Here is a 5,962-nt window from a genome sequence, read left to right as displayed (position 1 = left end):
GTCCATCCTCCCGCATGCCTCATTTGAACATTCCGCCGAGTATCATTCGCATGTACCCACCCTAGTCCTCTTTCAATAGATCTCCGGACCCTGAGATGAAATCGAGAGGGAACGAGTGGGGGCACGTGATACCTAAGGCGGATTCAAAATTTTGAACCAGTGATCATAGCATCCGCAAATCATATATAAAGGGTATTCAATGTTCGTTTCGTTTTTGAACATACAATATACCCCCCCTATCCTTTCTAGTTTACATATAAGTTTTATGTGTAGTCAAAGTATCTCTACTTTGATCAAAAAGGTATCAACATTCAACAATGCTCAATCAATATTTTTAGATTCGTACGTACTCCTAGATTTGTACTCGAGATGGTTTCCAATTTGACTATTGACAAGATTAATAGTACATGAGATGTATAATGTGAAAATTATATCATTGGAAACTCCTTTCACATACGAATTTGACCGTATGCTTTGTGTAAGTTGCATGTCATATATTATTACTCTAACATTTGGTCAAAGTTAGCCTCGAAAAACGCATTAGACCTTGTATGCTTTGTGTAAGTTGCATGTCATATATTATTACTCTAACATTTGGTCAAAGTAGTATAGTGGAAGTGGATCCTCTGACGTAGGTATCCCTGCCTTACCCTCCCTTTCGGTCACTTACTGGCGGACCCCATGCTTGCTAGGCCCCGCATGTCAGTTACTCAATGGGTTCGGCCACGTCAGGGGATCCTCATCTGTAGTATACTCCCTCTGTTTTTATTTATTCCGCATAAAACGGAGGGAGTGGTGGTATAATAAATGACGCGAGCGGGGGAGGGGGAGGGACGTCGGTTTGCTCTCAACTGCGGTCCCACAAGCGAGCGAAAACGCAAGACGAAGCGCGTTCCATTCGGTGAGCGACGTGGAGGGTCCAGCGTGCCGGGCTGCAACGCGAACGCGACAAGAGCGATGTACAGTCAAAACCGATTGACCGGTCGTCACCAGAACCACTATTCACACCAGAACCTTCGCTGCTCGGCCTACGCCAGCCACTGCCCTAAAACCACACCAAATCTCCAGCCCATTCCCCCACCTTTTTCCCCTAGCCTGCATCAAGCGTCCCCTAGTTCGCCGGAAAGCCATGGTGCGCCGCAAGATCACTTACTACAAGATGCTGACGCCGGAGCGCCGCGCAGAAATCGTGGTGGCGGTCGGCGCCACAGACCTCCGTTCCCAAGCTCGCTTTGTGGAGGGCCAATCCCCGAGTTCTCTGGAGCCAAGATACGAGGAGGAGGAAGCCGATCCAATGTTCATGGCAGCGGTCGCGACGCAGAAGGCCCCCGATGGGTATGAGACGATGGACGTCGACTTCGTGCCGGCGTCCGAGTCCCCCATGGTGCAGGCGGACCAGCGGTTCAACATGGCGATACTAAAGGAGGACCGAGAGGCAGAGGCTCAACTCGACGCGGAGCGCGCGCATGCCGCTGCCATCGAGGCTCTCCTGCAGGCGGAACGGGATGTCGTGGATGTGAACCGGGCGGCGGAGGCTCAACTTGAGGCGGAGCGCGCGGATGCCGCTGCCATCGAGGCCCTCCTGCAGGCGGAACCGGACGTCCTGGACTTGAACCGGGCGGCAGAGGCTCGACTCGACGCAGAGCGCGCGGATGCCGCTCTCATTGACGCCCTCCTGCAGGCGGAACCGGACGTCCTGGACTTGAACCGGGCGGCGGAGGCTCGACTCGACGCGGAGCACGCGGATGCCGCTGCCATCGAGGCCCTCTTGCAGGCGGAACCAGACGTCCTCGACTTGAACCGGGCTGTACTCTCGTCCGTGCAGGGCGCTCGCATGCTCCGCTTGAACGAGTAGCTGGAGGCCGAGGTCAACCACGGTGCGGAGACACACGTCGGCAGCGACGGCTGGTTCGCGCTGGCAGCCAAAGACGACAAGGCCGTCTCTTTCCGCGAGCAGTGATAGTTTTTCTTTATGTTGTTGTTTTTATGGATATTTTGCTGTGTAAAAACATATATTTGTTATGCAAGTCGCCTGACTTGGGTCAGTCTACCATTTCAGGCGGTTGGATGAATATCCTACGTCTCCTAACCCTTCTTTCCTTCTTCCTCACCTCTTCTTCTTCCCCAACAGACCACCGCACGGGCCGTACAGATACTCCCCAACATGCGGTTGGATAAACATAATCTATGAACGAAAATTATGTGTCAGCGATAGGATGGCTGAGTTTGGTTTGTTCACATGCGACAGCACGTGTCAGTGAGGGTGCGTTCCCTTGGTTGGGTTTGCAGCGTGCAGGAGCGACTGTGTGAGGGTGCGGTGCGACCGCTGCGTGCAGGAGCGACCGTGTGAGGGTGCGGTGCGACCGCGATAGCCGTGCGCAAGTGTACCTCCTTCTCATTTGAAAACTTTAGGCAAGCTTGGCAAAAATGTGTGGCGAAGTTTGGCAATGCAAGGCCTAGACCCAAACATGATAAGTATGTACGTACTAGGAGTACTAGTGTTAAAAAAGAAAGGCGGGGTTTTCCTTCGCGGGATTTAATCGATACAAATCCTCGTTTCACGTGTCAATTAATGCGTATTTTTTTCTCCAAAGACCAAAGAACTAACCATCTCACTCCTCATCGCTTGATTAATGCAGCGCCATGCAAACCAACCTTCTCACTTCCGCATGCATGCAGGGGATATTAATGTCCTTGGTTGCTAACCCCATCAATTTTGCCTCGATTAGTGTTAGTGTCCCTTTGCAAATTGTAATTTTGATATACTGGCCTTGTGTACAAAAAAATGGAGGTAGTAACTATATTTGACTTCCTTCCCCATTGCGGTGACGTCGACGATATCTTTTTTTGGGTGGTTTGGCGAAGTGCGTTCGACGGATAACACCATTGAGGGAGACCACGGTAAGTCGTTCGCAAGTGCCGCCTGCAAGCCGAGACAACCGCCTTATTTGCATCTAGGAAGTCCTTTACTAGTACTACTACGAGTACTAGTGCGGTGAGATGGTTTCTCGAAGAAGACGATGGAGAAGTGGAGTCAGCGAAGAGTGAAATGATGGTTGCTTCATGCGTGCTTTTGTGATTTGACGCCTCACTGCTTTGTGATTTGTGATAGAAGGGACAGGGGAGTAGACTCTGTGCTCTATACTGTACTACATGCGTCCAAGCATGGGAGAAAGAGGAGAGACGTTGCATTTTTCTATTCCTTCAATCAATCAATCAGGGAGCTTCGGTTCCATCTTTTTGGCTTTGGCAACACCGTCCACAATGGTTCCCACGATGCCAAAAGCTATTTTCACATTTGGCTACACATTGTGGATGCCCTTAACCGTACCACTTGGTTTTGCTCCTGTGTGCTATCTATACAAATCTCAATTATATTGATCTAAAAAATTATAGAATCAAGATTAGTAAAAAGGAGGTGATTTTGCCGCGCGGATGGTGGGGGAGGTTTCTTATTTGAGCAATGCTACATCCACGTAATGGTTTACGTAAAGTTACAAACTGATGTGATGTGGGACTATTTGATTGGATTAAAGGAGAGGGTTAGGCCCACCCCACCTGAAAATTAGGGGGGGGCATATATAGATTAGATGGAAAGTATACGTAGCAGCTACGTAGCCCTTTGTAAGTCTAGGATTAGGCTTCTTATTTTCGGAGGACGTTGTCCTGGCGGTTTGCTAACATGCGGTCCCACGTGTTAGTGCTTTACCAAGCCGATCTGCGTCCCACATGAGGCAGAACAACGGCAGAAGCAACACGTGGTTAAGTTGAAGAAGACGAGGGAGAAGCGGATTCAGCAACGAGTGAAATGATGGTTGCTTCGTCCCTCCAACTTAACTGCGGGAAAGGTGCATCTTTGTGATTTGATGCCTCATTGCTCATTACTATGCCGGCGCCATGACTGGGGTGCTTCACCCCGGCTGCTCTGCACTGTATTTCGGTATGGCACGTGGACCCGGTAGCTTGATGTCCCACATGTCGGCGAAAGGGACTAGAAGATTTATGAAAGCGAGCACTCCACTCTTACGATGGAGGAGTAGACGACACGACGGCCCAGTGAACTGTCACTTGTACTGTATAGTACTATAGTTTTGCTGTTTCACACGATCCATCGATACAAACCCGATTAAACAGGAAAGGGCGGGATTTTTCCCGCGCGGTAGATGATACTGGCCATACATTTCAAAGGCAATTTTAATGTATGCAAACTGAATAATTATAAGTAACAATATGATATCTAGTAAAACTAAAAACACATATGATTTATTGTGTTAGAGTGTAGTAGTAGTGCTGTATTGCATAGTTGTTAGATGTAACATGCGAGAACGTGTAGAGATGTAGTTTTGGAGGGCCTACAGAGAGAAAAGTGTAATATGGTCACCGAACTTCAGAATAAGCTGATTACAGTCACTATATACGTTTTGCGGTGATTATACGGTCACTTGCTCACAGTTCAGCATCGGATTGCACTATGTTGACCGGCCAAATAGTCTGCGTGGCGCCATGTTGACTAGTTAAATTGACCACGTTCCTTGTGGGTCCCACCTGTCAGTTCGCATAGGCAAAAGGTCAGATAAACACAAATTTACGCAGGCGCGACAAAGCTCCAACCCGTGCGCGGGAATCACCTGGTTGTGTATGTGTCTGTCAGGGCCTGATGTGTGCGCATGCATGTGTAGGTTGAGCACTTGAGTGTGAGAGTGTGTGTTGGTCGTGTGGTGCACTGGTGTGTGCATGCATGCATGCGTGTGTGCGTGTGAGTGTTGCGTGCGTGCGTGTGAGTGTTGCGTGCGTGCGTGGCTGCGTGTGAGTGTTGCATGTGTGCGTGGGTGCATGTGTTTGTGTGAGTGTTGCGTGGATGCAGTTCGTGTGCATGCGTGCGTGTGTGTATAATCACCACACCAGCTCCTGTGTGTTAAAACAGACGGCTCAGCATACCAATACAAGGCCACCTTGTCCGCTGTGCCCGCGGTCATGACTTCGAACCACGGTCCTAATAATTTTTTGTCGTTTGTTTTCATTCTTACTAGCAAGATGCCCGTGCGTTGCACGTAACATCAAGATGCATTTGTATGACTTGTTTATCTTGTGAGAGAAAAGGATGAACGAGGGAAGGCCTTATTTGCAAATGTGGAGAGGTGTGTGGGTACCTTTTTGCAAAATTGCCATAGTTTCTTTCCTATCCGTCAGATATAAATCGGACGGCCTATATTGCAGGATGGCAGGCACACCATCATCACCAACTCTGTTTTTTATAAGTGTATTTTATGTATTTTATAAGAGTGTAGATGTAGAGTAGATACAAGTCGACAGGTGGGCACGATGGTAGTGAGATAATGTGATGCAACACTAGAGGTGCCACGTGGAGCGTTTAACTGGTCAACTAGTCATGTCATGAGCAAATACAGAGTTGTACGGTGAGCCCGTGACTGTATAATAACCACTAAACGTAAATGGTGACCGTAATGAGTGGATTCTGAAGTTCAATGTACGTATCGTGCTTTCGCTTCAAATACAATGATCGTCATTGCATATATCGCGAGAGAAAGATGAAACATGCGTGAATTTTCTGGGGGCTTACTTTTAGAGGACCTGGAGATAGTTTTGTGTGCATACGTGAAAGGGGCGTACAGGGGGGTATGCGATGGAGAGAGAGATGCTCTTCGTTTCTCTTTATTATGACTAACTTTGTATATAGTATAAAAATATACAAATTCACAGTGTGGAATAAATATCATTGTGGGCACCATGCAATGCAAATTAGCGTTCGTACTCCTCCATATAACTTTGTAATGTTGTATATATGTAGAAACTCTAAAATAATTTTTTGGCCACACTTTATTCAAAAGGAATGTTGTATGCGAAATAAACGTGAAGAGAGGGCTTTTTAGATCAATGGGGTACGTGATGTAACATGTGTGAATGTGTAGTTGATGCATTTGGCGGGGCCTAGAGAGGTATG

Source organism: Triticum aestivum, chromosome 3D (genome assembly GCF_018294505.1).
Source record: "Triticum aestivum cultivar Chinese Spring chromosome 3D, IWGSC CS RefSeq v2.1, whole genome shotgun sequence".
Taxonomy (NCBI): Eukaryota; Viridiplantae; Streptophyta; class Magnoliopsida; order Poales; family Poaceae; genus Triticum; species Triticum aestivum.
The sequence above is the reverse complement of the archived record's forward strand: the minus strand, read 5'-3'. Positions refer to the sequence as shown.